Source organism: Mustela nivalis, assembly GCF_964662115.1.
Source record: "Mustela nivalis genome assembly, chromosome: 9".
NCBI classification, from domain to species: domain Eukaryota; kingdom Metazoa; phylum Chordata; class Mammalia; order Carnivora; family Mustelidae; genus Mustela; species Mustela nivalis.
In genome coordinates this window covers 33,869,297-33,887,124 of record NC_139028.1, presented here as the reverse complement: position 1 = coordinate 33,887,124, position 17,828 = coordinate 33,869,297, and the positions used below count along the sequence as shown (strand labels likewise).

At 44.2% G+C, this 17,828-nt stretch overlaps 1 protein-coding gene across 5 annotated transcripts in view; it reads right to left on the bottom strand.

Moving 5' to 3' along the window:
* NTM (neurotrimin) overlaps positions 1 to 17,828 on the bottom strand; it is a 943,341-nt gene that overhangs the window by 692,735 nt on the left and 232,778 nt on the right. The gene's annotated exons all lie outside the window — the stretch shown is intronic.

Genomic DNA, 17,828 nt, shown 5'->3' with positions numbered 1-17,828 from the left:
AAGTTTGAGTTTCATGGATTGAATCAAACCACAATAATCACTTAACACTGGGCCTCTCTTTCAATACAGTGCATCCCATATTAAGTTCTGTTTGAAGTCCATGGGTCGGAAGAGATTGGTAACATGGGTGATAAGGAAACAGAATAACCTCTCAAAGAGGATTGACTTCCTGCTGTCTGAAGCCAAGTCTTCAGAGTTGCAAAGTAAAGTGCTCTGAAGTTCAGGGTAAGCCCCCTTGGGGTACATCTAACAAAATATGAGAGGATAAATCAGAGCCCAGTTATTAAGACATACTTCAAACAGACTCATTTGACCTCTTCCCCTTGTTGGAACCTCAGGCTATGGTAAAAGTGAAGGAAAACACCAAACTCCTGGCTCTCAGAACACGTTTTGGGTGCAGTGAGAAGAGAGTATCGGAACAAATAGATGGTCTCAACAATGCTGCCCAAAGAATAAGCAAGATGAAAGGAAGTACAGAGACAAGACGCAAACATCACAGAATAAAGGAAGAAGGACAAATCAGAAATAAGGAAAGGAACTTTGCTTGCAAACGTCAATGAAAAATCCTGTTTGGACAGAACTCCAACTTGAAATGCGTAAGAATATTGTCTCGAAGTGCTTTGGTTCGTACCATGACGTGACAAGAGCATGAATGCAAAATAAAACAGGAATTAGAGAAAAGATTGAAAAACAATAGACTGAGATGAAAAAGTAAGACTATGGCTCTAAGGCCCGAATTGAGGATTCTAGGACTAATCCATCGGGGGTCAATAACAAAAGAGGGGACAGGATGGCCAATTCAATTAATGGCATAAAAGAAAGACTTGAGATACTCTTACCAAGTGTTGAGGAAGAGAGTATGGTGGGAATTAAGCATAAGAAAAAGTGTCATTCCTGGACCAAAAGCCCTAATGCATATACTGAGAAAATATTCAAAGTAGGCAAGATAGGAGCCTAGCCCTGAAACTGAGGAATGACTGAGTGTGTGATCACAGGAGCCCTCTGTGTTCCTTGAAATATTGTTTCAAAGCGATCTCTGCTGAAATATACCCTGATCACGTGATAGAACTACCTGGCACCTAGGAGGAAAAAAGAGTCACTAGACAAAAATAAGTGAACACAAACTCATCTCAGACTTCTGCAAGGTAACATCAATGCCAGATGACATGACGACAGTGTCTGCCAAAATGTGAGGGAAATACAAGGTGCCCGCAAAATATTATGGCGGCTGGGTGGCTTTTTAAAGGCATGAAAGAGACAGAGACATCCTCAAACATGTAAAAATGCATGAACCAATCAAAATGGAGAAAAGGTAACCGAATCTTAGGTTGTGGGACTCTAATGCATTTAAATTTACAATTAGGACCAAACAATGATGAAAATTGCAGTAACAAAAGTGAATGACAATGGGAAATAATGACTTAATTAAGGGGAAAGTGATAGTATTACAGTGCTTATTTCCACAGCCTTTTTAGCTGTGAGTCAACTGCTACTGTCTATAGTGAAAACATGTAGTTTAAAAAAAATACTCCAATCTCTTAATGGTTTTAATCTCTTTTACACACATTAGAGGGAACTTCCAGAGAACAATATATATTGTGATTTAAAAATCCATCCGGCTTTGAAAATACCTAACAATAACACAGGCAGGAAATAGAACAAAATTGAGAAGTTAGGCTGATTGAAAATTTTATCAGTTTGGGTACTTTCTGTGGTTTGGGTGGTTTCCTCTGTCTGGGAACTTTAGGCAGTAAGTTCATTTATTACACACACACACACACTTTTATTGAACAATTAGTAAGCTAAGCATGCTTTACACACTGTCTCATGAACTTCTCACAATGCCTCACACTACATGTTATGTGGTGACAGATCTACAAATCAGAAAGGCTAAGCAAATTGTTAGTAGGGGCCAGAGCCCTACTAAAACCCATACGTTTCCAAATGCATCCCTGAGTTACCACCATGCTGTACTTCCTCAACCATTCGATGTCACTCTGACCAATAGAACAGAGTTTGCTAGGGAATACTGAGAAGGGGGCTACCCACTGTGGAACACAGAGGACCACAAAAACGGGAGGAAACTATCGGTTTCTGAAAGCATGGTTTTACCTTCCGTGTTTTTCATCCAAACTGATTCCCTGGCTCTGAAGAATAATATCACAAATATACCATTAAATATTAGCTTTTTAGAGGAAAAAAATTCTAAATCCTTAACAAACTCTAGTTAAAATTTCATATAATGTGCCAGAGATATGGAGAAAAAAATATTCAATAAAAGCCTCAACCTGAAATACAGATCACTAACTAACCTCCAAGAGATCCCATGGCAGAAGGTGATTATCATGATCTAACCTGGGGGGATATAACAAAGAGAAAATGTAGATTTCTAAAGTTGTCTATTGGATCATGTTTGGATCATATGCTAAGAATCCTTAACTCTTGACTTCTTCTCTGACTATAGATCTCATTTCCGTGACGAGGCTTTTTGGTCTATGCAGGGAGAATGAAGGCTAAGGAATGAGAGGATAATTTAGAAACAAATAATCGGAATTGGCAAACCCTTACCACATAAAAATTTATATTCAACTCAAGTGAAGTATGGGAAAGGTAACACCAAGAATGTAGAAGGGTCAAGCAAACTTGAAAACTTCCAAGGCTTTCACCTAGATTCAATTTAAAAGGGCTTACCCAAATCTTTGTAGTTAAGATGAATCACGAGAGATTAAGTTGAGCCTTGGAAGAGAGAAAAAACTATTTTGAGAAGCATCTCCTTTGGGGAAAATCTGATTTTTGGATAATAAGTGTAATAGATTTCTCCTGATCCAAAGTGGAGATTGCTAATTTCCTATCTCAATATCCAATATTATTACTGTCATAAAACCTCTAGAATTTAGTGGAACAGGTGACCCAAACTCCTTTGCAGTTGGATGTAGCCCTGTGGTTAAGTTCTAGCCAGCAAGAGGCTGGGTGGAAGCTTCCAAGAATTGTCCTCAAACATAGTTGGTTCATGCTCTTTGACCTTTCCTATTCTCTTTGTTCTACTCGGAAGGTGGATTACATGATGGCTAGACCTCTGATGACCACGAGGCCAAGCATCACACTCTGGCTGGCACGGCTCAGCACTGGTCCTGGCTGGTCTACAGAGCCAGGGCTGGGCTACCAGCCCTGGGCTGCCTGTCTTTAGAATTTTATGAATGCAAAATGGATTTCTATATTATTTAAGTCATAATTTTTCAGGTTTCTATGACTTGCAGCTAGACCTAGTCCTAACTGATACACCTCCTTTAGCAAAATACAAATTTGGATCCTTTATTTTTGTACACAGATTGTGGGTCTAATGGAAAACAAATGAGGTTCTATCCTCTGCTCAGCCAAACCAACCAAATGTAAATACTCCCATTTCAAAATCGAGTGCATGTATCCATGCATCCTCCAGGGTATTTCTTGTAAGTTAGTTGCTTTCTTCCATCAGTAGAAGCAATTTTAAGCAGATAAGTGTGAGCAAAAGGCAACAGAGTGTCCTATTCTCCCCAGTCAGCCAATTATTCAATGTATGGATATCTGCGTTGGCACATGCCCTCACCATAGAGCTGCTTGTTTTCAGAACTCTGCTCTCTCTAAGCAGGTGTCCCTAGGTTAGGATGCAAACCTTGTCCATGTATCAGGGGCTGGACAGCCACACAAACCTGGACGGTGGAAGGTAGGGAAGGATAGAGCTTCCATGGGCTTAGGTAGAAAAGGGGTTCCACCCCAGCATAACTAGAAATGATCAGACTGAGAGAGCCTTGGAGGAAATGACTTAGGCATTCTGTACTGGTTGTAAAGCTAAAAAGAAAAAAAAAAATTTAAATGTATTTGCAGCCACATGGATTTTCCTCTTCATTGATTCCGTTATTAAGTCCCTGGGAAGACCTCTGTCATCTTCATTTAAAGGAAGAAGAGAAAAAATTCCCCAAGCTCCCAGTAACAAGTTTCACAAGGGCACAGCTCATGATCTCTCTACTTCTGACCCAGGAGCCTAGCAGAGAGCTGAGCGACTGGCTGGGCACTCTGTCACTCACAGACCACACACAGGATGCCTCCCAAACCTGAGTCCACCAACCGGCCCTTTGCAAGACCTGTGTCCTTCTCTTTTACTCTGTTTGTCTTTGTCCCATATCCCTAGTTCTTAGGTACCCACTTCTGCATTCCGGCCGGATGCTTGCCCCTGCACCCAGGGCACAGCAGTTCCTCAGGGCCATGTTTTGATTTTTACGAACTTTGACAATACTTCAGCCTACTCTTTTATTTTTATGTCTCCAGCAAAAGATACCCCAGGCTTCAACTCAGGTAGTAGCACTTGGTCTGCGTGGACCAGCAACACTCCTGACACATAATGAGATTCCGACAGAGGCAGTAATTTCCTTAGAGAGCAGCATAATTGGTATTGAGCATGAGGATGAGACGTGAGTATCATTTGGGTGTCTGACTCTTTGCTACCAGACATGCCCCAAATAAAACTGATGAGCTATTAGTTCTAAAACACACACACACACACACACACACGGTCCTACCTAAAAGCTTTTCAAATATCTGTGTGCTTGGGCAAATGGCCCACAAACACTTAAAATATGCTTGGTAACAACCATGTTTATTGAGCATTTACTGCATGCCAAACCCTTAAAGTACTCTCTGTGAACTATTAATAACTATCATTCCCCACATTTTGCAAGTGAAAGAACAGAGTTAGAAATGTTAAGGAACTTGTCCACGTCTACACTGCTCTTGTGTGGCCAAGAGTACTTCTTATGCATGGCCAGTGACACCAAGGGTCCCTGAGGAGCGGCTTAGGTGTGGTCCGGGGCCATGTGAGGAGCATCCCTGAATAAGTTAGATGCATTTCTTTTAATGTCTTGCTGATTTCAGGTGTGTTGAGGTTGAGAGATTTTCCCTTCCTCTTCCTGCGCCCATATCATGTATTTCCTGAAATATTTCAATTCCCTCACCTGGCTGGAAGACTTCTCCAAGCTTTGAAAGTCATCTGGCAGCCAAATTAAAGCTCCACAGCCTTGAATAGCTTGCATTGTTGGCAAACATGGCTATTGCCATGGATGTCTGGGCTTCAGGGGATTTAGGGCAACAGCTGTCTGCAGTGGGAATATGGGATTCTTGTTCTCCCCTGTGGAGGTTATATTTCCTTTTGTCCAAGTGCTAACTCATTGGGACTTGTGTTCCTTTCCGAGGGTGAAATCCTTATTATGAAAAAGACTTCTGATGGTACCTGGAAACATGAGACTTAATTTGTGCCCCACAAGGGGACTTTGTCTCCAATATACATAGAGGTGGCATAGTGTAGCAAAGAGGGGATTGCCAAGAGACAAGTTTGGCTCCTTCATCACATTTTTGTCTGGCCCCAGTTACACATTTTTGTCGGGGGGCACCTGGATGTCTCAGTTGATTGAGCATCAGACTCTTGATTTTGGCTCAGGTCATGATCTCTGGGTCCTGGGATTGAGTGCCACCTCGGGCCCTGCTCTCAGAGGGGAGTCTGCTTGTCCCTCTCCCTCCACCCTTCTGACTGCTCTGCTCCAGTTCTTTCTATTTATTTGTTTTAGAAAGAGAAAGAGAGTGAGCATTCTAGTGGGGGGAGTGGCACAGGGGGAGGGAAACAAGAGATGCTTCAGCAGACACCCTGCTGAGCATGGAGCCTGATGCAGGGCTTGATCCTATGATCCTGAGATCATGACCTGAGCCAAAACCAAGAGTTGGATGCTTAACTGACTGAGCTACCTGGGTCCCCCCTCAGTTACACTTCTAATAAAACCAAGCCAAGTTCACTTTGCTCAAATGTTGGACGTTCCCCAAAGGGGTACTCCAGATACTCCCTTGCTTCCAAACAGGGCACTGTATATTTTCTTCCCACTCCCACTTACATCCCTCTCTCCCCTCCCCCCCAAAACATAGTCTGCTTTATTTCATGCACAAATAGCAATTTCCAACCACGAAGAAACACCTGGGAGAGTCAGGGCGCTCGTGGTACAAGATAATTAGAGATTATTATAATCGAAATTTCATTGCCACATCAAACTGTGTCTTTTAGCATTAATTAATCTCCAATCCCAGCCCCTGAGCCGCTCAACTCGCCTGCTGGAGCCACCAGCTTGTCAAACACACCGGAGCCTTGCATCTCATTATCTTATCACTGGGTGCAGGGGAGGAGATAAGCCCAGATTCCTCAGAGCCTTGGCCCCAGCAGCTGTAATTCACAAGGTGGTTTCCCTGGGAAGAGGCAGGTGGGGGAAGCAATTTGGGGAAGGAGAGCTGGGCTCCTTATTTATTTATTTATGCTTTCTCAGTGAACTAAGAAGCAGAGGATGAAAATTGCTTCCACCAGGAGAGCTGGGCCATGGAAGAAGGCGATTCATAGGTCACAGGTGGGGAATAATTGTAGCTTGGCGAGGCACCTTTGCCCTTCGGCTGAGTCTCTGATTCTGTCCTGATCATTTAAGTGAGTGTAAAGGTGTCTCCCGATTCGCGGCTGTCTTCTCCCTCTGCGCATCACCTCATTTTCTTTTTTTTTCCAGTGTTTGCTGTCACTCTACGCCTAAGAAGATTCAAAACCAGCATTTTAAAGACTGTTGCTTACTGACGAACACTTGCCGGTGTCTGGGCACTGCAAACTGCCACCTTTCGGATGAATAGCCAAGTGTCCGATAACTGGGGTTCGATGACTAATATGTTTTTCACACATTTCCCTACTCATTTTGGTAACAAAATAGAGCTCTTTACCGAACAGGCAAGCATTAGCCGTTATAATGATTCATAATTCATACCCATTTTGTAGTAGTGCTCACTGTTAGCACTGTAGTTATGGGTAATTGTCACAAAGAATTCCTCGAAGAAGTATAAATACCTCAGCACAATTAGATGTCTTTCTATTATTCTCTACACGTGTTTGAAGTGTGAACATTTCTCCTCTGCGATATAATAATTATCACATCCACACAGTGGAGTACTACACAGAACTGAGCAGGGCAACCACAAATTCAAGTGCTGGTACAAATGAATCCCACAGCACAATGTAGGACAGAAGAGGCCAGCCATAGGGAGGACATTCTGAAGGATCCCAGCACGGAGGTCCAAAAGCAGGCGCCCAGACTTAAGGTGCTAGGAGATGGGCTGATGGGCTGGGGAGGAACCTGTGGGAAAGGAAGTTGGGACAGCAAAGGGTTTGGGGAGTCAGGGGTGGGGTGTTGTGTTCTCTTCCTTCCTTAGCCTGAGCATTGGCTATGTGAGTGTGTTTAGTTGGTGACACTTCACTGAGACTACGTTCTGTGAACTTGGCTGTATGTGTGTCATACACAAAAGCAAGTGGAGGGGAAAAAAAAAAAAAAAGTAAGTGAAGCCCTCTTGCCTGACTCCTTTCCTTTCCTTTCCTTTCCTTTCCTTTCCTTTCCTTTCCTTTCCCTCTTTCTTCTTCTCCTCTTCCTCTTTTCCTCCCCCCCCCCCATCCCACTGCATGTCTCACTCTTTTCTGAGAAGTCTCCATAGGACTAATTTCTATGAATCCCAAGAAGCAACTGTGTTGTCCTCTGTGCCTTTGGTCAAGACTGAGTCCTGGAAACTCCTGCTCCTTCCTCTACAAGTTATAGGAATGGAACAAGAAAGTCACTCCCCCTACATCGGAGAATCCCTATAGCTCACCAGGGGAGGACCTTATCGGGGTGACCAACCACATCTGCAGCTCAGACTCTAAGATAGCCACATGCTTTGCCTTTTTTTTTTTTTTTTTTTTTTTTTTGAGGGACAGGGAGAGAGGGAAAATGCATGAGTTGGGGTATGATAGAGGTGGAGGAATGAGAATGCCAAGCAGTCTCCACACCCAGGGAAGAGCCTGATGTGGTGCTCAATCTCACAACCCTGAGATTATGACCTGAACTGAAATCAAGAGTTGGGCGCTCAACTGACTGAGCCATCCATGTGCTCCTCCACATGCATTTTTTAAAAAATTTAATTAGTTTATTTATTTGGGAGAGAGAGTATGCCAACAGAGTGGCAGGGGAGGGGAGGAGCAGAGGGAGAGAGACAAGCTGACTCAGTGCTATGTGTGGAACCTGATGCAGAGCTTGATCCGAGGACCCTGAGATCATGACCTGAGCAGAAATCAAAAGTTGGACCTTGACTCAACTAAGCCACCCAGGCACCCACCCCTCCATATCCTTTTGAAAAGACGTAAAGAATTGAGGTGCCTCGGTGGCTCAGTTGATTGAGAGTCTGCCTTTGGCTCATCTCATGATCTCAGGGTTCTGGGATCAAGCCCCACATCGGGCTTCCTACTCAGCAGGGAGTCTACTTCTCCCTCTCCCTCTGCCTGCCACTCTGCCTACTTGTGCTCTCTAACTCTCTGTCAAATAAAATCTTAAAAAAAAGAGGGGGGCATGAAAAATTAACACTTAAAATAGAACATAAGTGTTTTTAGAAACGAGGTGGTTTCTTCCCATGGCTGCTTTCTGTATAGGTGAGGAAATGAACTGCACAGGTGGAGCAAAGCATCTAACTCCTTGGCTCTTCTTCTAGCAGAAGGACAGGTAAGCATAGTAAGGTGCATGTACACACCATCAAGCTTTTCAGGTTATGGAGATCTCTCTGTACTTTGAGTCATCAATATTTTCTTTTTCAAAGGAGTGAATACTTCAAGCAGATCAATGACTAAAGCCCACTGAAGCTAGAAGCCTCGGCTGCTTAGGCCCTCATACCACGTCCTAGATTCCTGGCATGTGGTGGGCATGCGAGACATGCTTAGGGAGAGGATGAATGAATGCATACAGCACACTGAAATATAAGCCAAAGAAAGGGTGGCTTTCGCTCTGCACAAGCCGTGAAGTAGTTCCCGATGAGCACGGATGGGTGTGCTGGCTTCACTCTTGCATTGTTCAGGAAGCAAAACAGACTTGGGTTAACAAATCAATCATTCGTTAAATATCTACCCTATGCTTGGCAAAACACTAAGTGCCACGCATGGTAGAAAAGTATGTGTGGACCTAATTCCTGCTCTCAGAGGCAGGCACTCCTGATAGTAAGTAATATAAATAGCTCGCAAATGGTGCAGATATGCAACAAGGGTCCCATGGCAATTTGGGGAAGAGTAGTTGAGGGTGGTGGAGCGGCCAGGGGAGACTCTCCGAGGTTCGTAGTTGACAAGGTGACAGACCTCATCTCAGCCCTGGGTTTGAACTACTGCATTTAATACTCAGAACTGCTCTATGAGCTGAATAGCACTGGATTCATCTAATGTGATGAACCCACAATCACAGAGCTGGTCAGCAGTCTTCTAACTGCAGAGTGACAATGCCTGCTGCCCCTGGAAGATGCATTAGGGGAGTTGGTCCTTGAACAACAGGCTGGATACTGATGCATAGGAAGCCTCGACCAGACCTTACCGTGGTACCTGCCAGAGAACTGTCTCTGTGAGCTGGGAAGAGGGAAAGGTAGCCCTGCCATCCACAAGCACAAATGGGAGGGCTTGGCCTCTAAGAGAGCGCAAGGCGCCCCAAGAAAAGATGGGGGCAAGCATCCTGACATGGCCCCTCAGCTCTTTTCACAGAAAAAATTAAGAGTCTTTAGCTACCTTTGTGAACGCAGCTGCTTTTGTTGGGTGAGAGTGGATGTGGGGACTCAAATTCTGAACTTCTAGGGCATGTCCTCCATTCTGTCCTCTCCAAATGTAGGGCGGCCATGAGGGTTTTCCCCTGGCTGACAGCAGAAGAAAAGCAGGACAGAAAAGGGAGACGTTAAACATGCAAACACAGCCGACTCCTCCCTGCTCCCTACAAACACATTAGGTGCTTAATTGCGCAGGGTGCTTTCTTCAGCGGGAGGGGGAGCGCCCGGCCCAGAGGGTGACGTGCTGGAGCCAGAGGACCATCAGCTCTGATCGCTCTCAGGCTGGTGTCCCTGCAGGTGTTCCGCGTTCTCATCCGTATCGAGGCCTCGTCCATCGCAGATCGTTCGTTTATTTAGTTGCTGCTGTCTCGCTGCAAGCGTGCTGCCATCCAAATGAATTTCCATTTAAATATGCAAACAGTGGAAGATAGAATTTTAAAACAGAAGGACTTGGGCTCGCTAACGTGATTTGGTGTAAAACAGAATTCAGTATACAGCCTGGTGTCGGTCTTAGGCCTTAGCTTTTAGTTATGGAAAAACCAAGAGGCGCTCATTTTAATGGTAACCAGTATCATACCTGGCTTTGCTGGGCCCCAAGCTTAGAGTTTCACCTCTATTTTCATTTGATCCTTAAATGAGTCCTGGGAAATACTCAGGAAATACTTGTCATCCACACTCAAGGAGCTGAGGCTCAGAGATGTGAAGGAACTTTCCCCAGGCCACCCAGCTATCACATGGTAGAGTTGGAAGTAAGCTTCCATCTTCTGATTGCAGGTTTTACACTCTTTGCACTGAGCCCACACCATCACTCACCTGGGGCTCTGTGCTACCTGGTGGGCTCATCCTGAGGGAACTTACAAAGTCAAATTCCAGTTAGAGGCATATCTGGGAACCCATGGACCATGCCAGGGGAATCTTTGGCCCATGAGTTTTTTTAAGAAAGAGAAGTTGTTTCTTTGGAGCCATTTCCCCTTTATTTTATTTTTTACCTTCTTTTTTTTTTTTTCATTCCAGAGAACTACAACTTGAGACCCCATCACCAAAAAGAGGACCTAGATAAAAGATGTCTTGGTGACAGACTCAGATAGAATTTTATGACATGAATGCCAACTGACTGACAGTCGTGGGAGAGCCAGTTAGGTTTCTCAGCTTACCAGGGAAAGGGGCCAACACAGAGGATCCCCCATAAGTTACTAGGGTACAGATTTCCTAGGGGAAGCCATGACATCTTCTTCCCTAATCATCCTGTGTGCTATTGAACATAGAAAGAGTCAGGGCTCACAAGCAAAGCTGAAGCCAATGGATGCCCCATTTCCCTCTTTTTACCTTCAGTGATTTTTTTTTTAACTGTGTTGTCTCAGAATAGATACATCAATTTGTATTCTGTTTGTGCAGCAAAATTTTGGCTACCAAATAATGGCTAATTTAATAATCTAGTCAACTTAGAGGTAATAAACAAAATATTAATATAAATGAATTAACTTTTCAAGCAAGAAATAAATTATTTGTTCATTCTTTCCAAAAACAGTTTTGAGTATTAGGCTACATGAAACATACAAACGAATGGCTGCCCGTGTGCAATGCATTTGATGACCAAGCACAGGCATGCATTGGGGATCTGAGTCTCAGCTTGCAGGCTTGTGTACCCGAGATTGTGCAAACTATGGGATAAATAAAGCACACATTCACTTATTTTTATTCTATTATCTTTCCTCAGTCCTTGCCAGCTTGTGATGCCATGAGAACATGTTATTTTTTTTTTCCCCCAAAGACTTGTTTATTAATTTTAGAGAGAGAGTGAGAGAGCATGTCAGCAGGGGGGAGGAGCAGAGGGAGAGGGAGAGACTCTCAAGCAGACTCCATGCTGAGCGTGGAGTTCAATGAAGGGCTCAGTCACAGAGCCCTGAGATCATGACCTGAGCTGAAATCAGGAGTTGGATGCCCAACCGACTGAGCCACCTAGGCACCCCATGTTATTTTTAATAGGTAAAATTGGCTGGCTTTTTTTCCTGCTTATATAACTACCTGGACTTAATCTCCAGTCATATCTTCCCCCATCAATTGGTATGGATTCCTAGAAGGGTCCTCTCCTGTCTTTATCCCTGGCCTTTTGTTAGTGTCTCTCTCCTGCAGGTGGCTGGGTCATGGTACACACCATGCCCACAGCCGTGGATGCTCTGCTCAGAAATCAGCTTTCCTGGCTAATGTGCTATTTCTCATGCTTCCAGTGAGAGATGGGAAGGTGATTTTGTTCCTGACTCTATTTGATCTGTAGGCCCTCTATAGACATGGACTGTGTCTCACAAAGCCCCAGGTGGAAACACTCTTTTCAGTGCCTGTCCATAGCTCTCTTTTCTATGGGAGTAGGAGGGATGAATCTTGATTTGTGGTTTGCATTTAGGGACAGAAAGACCTTCTCCCTTGCATTTGCCTATGACTGTCTCTGAGACATGCACTCACAAAGCTCCTTTCACTGGTGTCCAATGAACATCTCTCCTTCCTCCTCTTCATCACCTGGTCACCCTGTATACTGTTGTACTCACAGGTGTCACCCAATTATTGTCATATTAATACACCTGGTCTTTCCGATTAGAATTATTTTTATAGAGGACAAAATCTCACTGTATAGTGTAGACAGGCAAAACTCTGGCCAGGGAATATAGGTCTACACAATATAGGTCTACAGGTCTAAACAATAATTTAGGTCAGAACCACTCCTAATGGTTATGTGAACATTGATAAATAAGACATTTCTGGGTTCCAACATCTTGACAGAGGTGGGCTTGATTAGCTTTAATTCCCTTCATATTTTCAAATGTCACATCATTTAAGCCTGGGGTGTTCTTGCATCATACTCATTATGGAGTTTTGTATTCTGGCAGCATCCAATTACTGTTACTGACTGGTATCCTTCATTAGCATAGTTTCTGCTTATGATTCATTAGTTCATTCATTTCCCAAATAATTATTGAACTTCTACTATGTGCCCAGTACTCTTTTAGGCGGTGAGGATATATTAGTGGACCAGCAGACCAAGTAGTCTGAATCTCACAGAAATCGCATCTTCATCTAGGAGGTAGATCATGTGTAATAAATATATCCAAAGTCAGTTAACAATGTGCTATGGAGGAGGACAGAGTATGGCTGGTGGAGAGGATGTGTTACACTGGGAGGTAGTTCATGTACCTAGAATGGTTATTGAGCAACCATGTGGGTATTTGGGATGAGAGCATGTCAGGCAGAAGGAATTACAAATGCTAAGGCCCTGAGGCAGTGCATGATTGGTGGGTCTGAGGAACTGGGAGAAGCCCCATGTAAGGGGCTGAGTGAGTGAAGGGGAGTGATAGAACAGCAGGTTGTGGAAAAGCGAGGGGCTGGATCATGAGAGCCTTGTCAACCATGCTTAGGTATTTGAACTGTTTTCTACATGAGACGAAAAGCCGCTAAGAAGTTATAAACAGGGAGTAGCATGATCTGATTTATGTTTTAAAAGGATGACTCTGTCTGGTGAGTAGTGAATAAGAGGGAAGGAAGGGCAAGGGGGTAGAAACAGGAAAATCAGTAAAGGCTTTTTTGAAGAACTAGATGGGTTTTAGTAGTGAGCATGGGTTTTTAGTAATGAAAGGATTTGAAAGTGTTTTAGTGGACGGGAAGAGATCCATGGTACAATGGCCAAGAAGGAGGAGATGTATGTAAAGAAAACTTCATTTCAACTAATGCTGCTAGGTCTACAAGATAAAAGTTTCTACAACTGGCAGTTATAGAAGTTAACCTCTTTGAGTAAAATCTCATATAACCTTTATTTACTACCTATGGTCTGTGCTTTAGTATACAGATGAGTGAAGTAGAAATATTACTTCTATACAATGCCCTATTACTTTCCTGGACACAGCATCTACAGTTCTTTCTATCTTATACCTGCTGTCCTCCCTGAGATCTAGTGTAACCATTTCTTCCAGGCATTTTTCTGCTTTTCCTACAAGTTTTGCTTTATGATCTTCTGGACTCTCTGTCCAAACATATTCTTCTCTTCTTCATGGGTGCATTCAATCTATTGTTAACTACCCACCTTTTTAGTCTGTTGAACTATGGGTTCCAGAGACAAAGTCCTATGTTGCAGTACTAAATACATAATGACTTTTGTTTTTATCCTCTTTTCTTCATCTTATTCCTGCTCTTGAAGTACTAGGAAAGGTGAAAACTTCATCTGAGCTCCCCTTGTGTTTTTTCGCCCCGGCCTTCAATGCTACTAGACTTGTGTATCTCCCAGGTTCTTCCTTCTGTGCCAAGTGTTTTAATATAAATCCAGAATGGGAGCAGTTGTAGGACTGGTAAACCTTGGCTGCATATCTATATTATTTCATGGTCCAAAAATCAAGAAATCTTCATCTTTTTTTTTTTTTTTTTTAAGATTTATTCACTTATGTGGGGGTGGGTGGAGTGCGGGAGAGAGAATCTTGAGCAGATTCCTTGCTGACTGCAGAGCCCAATGCGGAGCTCCATCACATGACCCAGGAGATCATGATCTGAGATATAACCAAGATCAGGGGCTTAACCGACTGAGCCACCCTGGTATCCCCAAAGAAGGAAGCTTCTTAAAAACCATGTCCCATCTCCATTGGATTACCACCATTTTAAAAAATTAGGGTATTACTAACCACTGCCAAACGTTTCTGATCATCAGAGGTGTTTGGCCTGTGCATGGTCTTTTGAGCTCATTTCATACAATGTCTCTTAGAACGTCCACTCTCTCCAAGGGCAAAACTCTTAACATCTTCCTCCCCAACCCCATCCTTTTCTTATCCATACCTCTTTAGCTCACCATATGTTTATCTGCAGGATTTCTGTCATTTGCAATCTCTCTTCATAGGCTCTAAAAACATTCCAGATAATTATTTCTTCCGTGTCTCCACTATCACTTCCCTAGGAATACCATCTTGCATTGGTAGCACAAATACTTGGTGACTAATATATATGGGAAAACATATACAGCACTTAATTTCTAGATCATTAGGACAAGTTTCCTTGTATCCATGCTTGGAAGATGTTCTAAGCTATCTGTTTCTGGCACATACTGTTTTTTGTTTTTGGGTTTTGCTTTCCTTTGATAGTCGCTTCTCCCTGAACTTGTTACGGTGCAAGTCAACGATGGAATGCTCGTAATTAACAATTAAATTCCAGTTTCCTTGTCTCATCTCAACATCAGGAAAGCTAAAGTCAGGCCCACATTCTGATATTATCAGGAGCAAAGATTTCTGCCCACCTCTCTTCTTTGAACTAAAAATGTTGCTCCCACTAGAATGAATCAGAGTCAAATAGAAGCCCCGAGCAATATCAAACTAATTTAATTTGGAAAGCATGTCACCAGAGGGCACAGGAAAGAGGTATATTGGCACATTTGCTGACTAACTGTCTGCTTTTGAAACATCTGTATCCATCTTGGATTGCACTTGGCCACAGTCCAGAGAAAATTTGGTTCTTTTTCTGCTAGGCTTTGTTTTGGTACCAGTGCATTAGGGAGCACATGAAATACCCTTCCTGAGAAATATTTAAAACGAAACGCCATTGTTCTGGAATCGTTGTAGGCACAGACCTGCTTAGGGGAAGGGGTGCACTAAGTAACCTCTGCGGCACTTTTGAGGTCTTGGATCTGCTGAATTTCCACTGTAACCAGAGTTATACCGAACTGCTTCTTCTATAAAAATCCCTCCCAAAGGTCTCCCTTACTGGAAGAGAAGTGAGCAGCATGCAAATGAGCAGCCTCAAGCCTTTCTGGGATTATTGTTTTGGCACCAACTCCCTACCTCTTTCTGTGCCCAGCTCTCATCCCAAAAGCTTAGTCCTGGGCCACACCAGAGCAGCCAGCAGGGTGGCTCCGTGGACAGCTCTCTACTTTCCCTAAGATGGTTCCATCACTCCGTCTGAAGGTCATATGGCATACGGATGTGCCCCCCTGTCCCCACTCTACTGCCTATCTGCCTCCCGGTCTAGATTCACCTCTCTAATCTATAAAAGGCATCTGATTGTCTTTGCAGGGATCTGTTTCATTGCTTTAGCCTCAACAGCAGCAAAAACCCCTGGGGAAAAGGGCTTAGTTGCAACAATAGTTAGTGTAGTGGAAGCTGGAAATGGGTAGAGAACATTTGAGTTCTGTTGACGTGAGCCTCTCTATGACCAGTTCAGTCTGTGAACAATGTAGGACTTGGACACATTAAAGCAATGAAAATCGAAAATCGCCTTTAAATTAGACCTGGCACCTACACTCAGAAAGCAGCCTTTAGTACGCACCCGCTGTACTCTGAACACCGCAGGAAGCTCCATGTAATTCTGCTCTGCTCCCGCTTTCACTTTGAAGATGGTCGCTTCATGGCCAGGCACATGATGGATGTTCACCCAATATTTGTTGTCTTTGACTCTCCTACATCGAAACCCCTAAACTGTGATCTCAGAGGAGTAACCCTGATATTTTAATGACAGAGAAGACATGTTAGGAGAAAGAAGGGTCACTGCCTAAGCAAAACTGAGATAACCTTCGTAAACACAGGCAGGATATACATGTTGATTTCCATGTGAGCACGCATGCATGCACATAACATCCTTTCTTTCCATAAAGGATACTCAGTTCACCCGGGACATGTTAGATCTGGGAGAGGAGCTTTGCAGCCATGTGATCCTAGATCCTTGCTGTCCCTGACCCCCACCACTCACCACAATTCCCAAATACAAGCCAGCTTCAGCCACATACACATATACGTGCACACACACACACACACACTCGAAAAGGAGAACCAAGGCAACACAACCGTCTGCCACACAGCTGAGGTAGCCCAGTCCTTGCCTGGGTAGCATACAGCCCCAGAGCTCTAACTTTGCAGATGAGGCTGACACAGTGTTGCACCACGGCCCCCTCCCACTCCAGATTCCTATGATGGAACTGGTATCTGCTGAATGAGCAGTCTGCATTCCAAACCCAGCATCTGGGGTGTAAGAACTCAGATCCTGGAACTTATTTCAAGGTCAATTTGCTTTAGAATCAAAACCCATTTACCATAAAGTAGAGATATGCTAGAGAGAGGAGGAGGGCCTCGGGAAGGGAAGGCACGTTCATTAAAACAGCTGTAGGAAAACCGAACACCACACACGCGGGTGTGCGCGCATACACTCACACACACACACGCACACACACACACACACCCTCACCACCTGTGTCTTTTTAAAACCCTATCTCGATCTGCGTTTTTTTTTCCTCCACATTCCTTCCACCGCTGTGGTTCCTGTGAGTTGAAGGGCTCAACTGCCAGAGGAGAGGGGCTGGGGAAGAGGGCTGTTTCCACATCTCATCTTCTTGGGTTAAAAACAGGCAAGATCTCCCCTAGCTCAGCTGCAGCCTTCCGTCTCATTCCGAGTCACCAGGCCATTACTAAACTATTACCAGTTCCTTGCAGACATTTTCTGGAGCCACTGACAGATTTCCTTGAGCCCATAAGGAAAGCTCAGGGTGTCAGGGAGAATTGGCAGAGGCAATTTTCACCTCATTGTCAAATTGCTTCCTCTGTTTTATGATGGCCTGTCTCTCCCCTTGTCCTCTGTCTGTGGTCATTTCTTATTTCCCAGTTTTGAGGAATAGTTTTTCCTCTGTCCTTCAACTCCCAGATTCTGTGCCTGGGCAATGGAGATCCTCACCGAGCAGTTTGCCCTGAGGCTGTCATGGTTAGCTGGCGTTGGGGGGGGGGGTCAGGAACCTGGCAGCGGAGAGGCGGGTGCGGGCCGACAGGTGCATCTGTGCTCTCCCTTGTTGTCTCGCTGGCCTGCCACAGATGCCAGCCATTTAGCCCTGCCCTCTTTCTCCTGAGCCCCGCCCTCTCTCTCCATCAGTATTGGTAGATGATTTGCTGTCCTGGTGAAGAACCAGCTCTGTAAGTGAAGGAAGCTGAGGGAGCAGCTGAGAGCAGCCTGGACCACTGGTTAACTCATTCTGAGGATTCTACTGAAGGCCAAGCAAGAAAAGGAGGCAAACGCCAATTTGTTGAATGTGCTCACCCAATGCCACTCTCTTGATCCCCGGTAACTGCCTGAACCTGGGGTCCTACCACACCGTCTACCTTGGCTCCTGTGAAAGGCACATGCATGAGGAATGGGCCATGGTCATGTTTGTTCATCAGCTGGTCTAACAGTTACTTCAT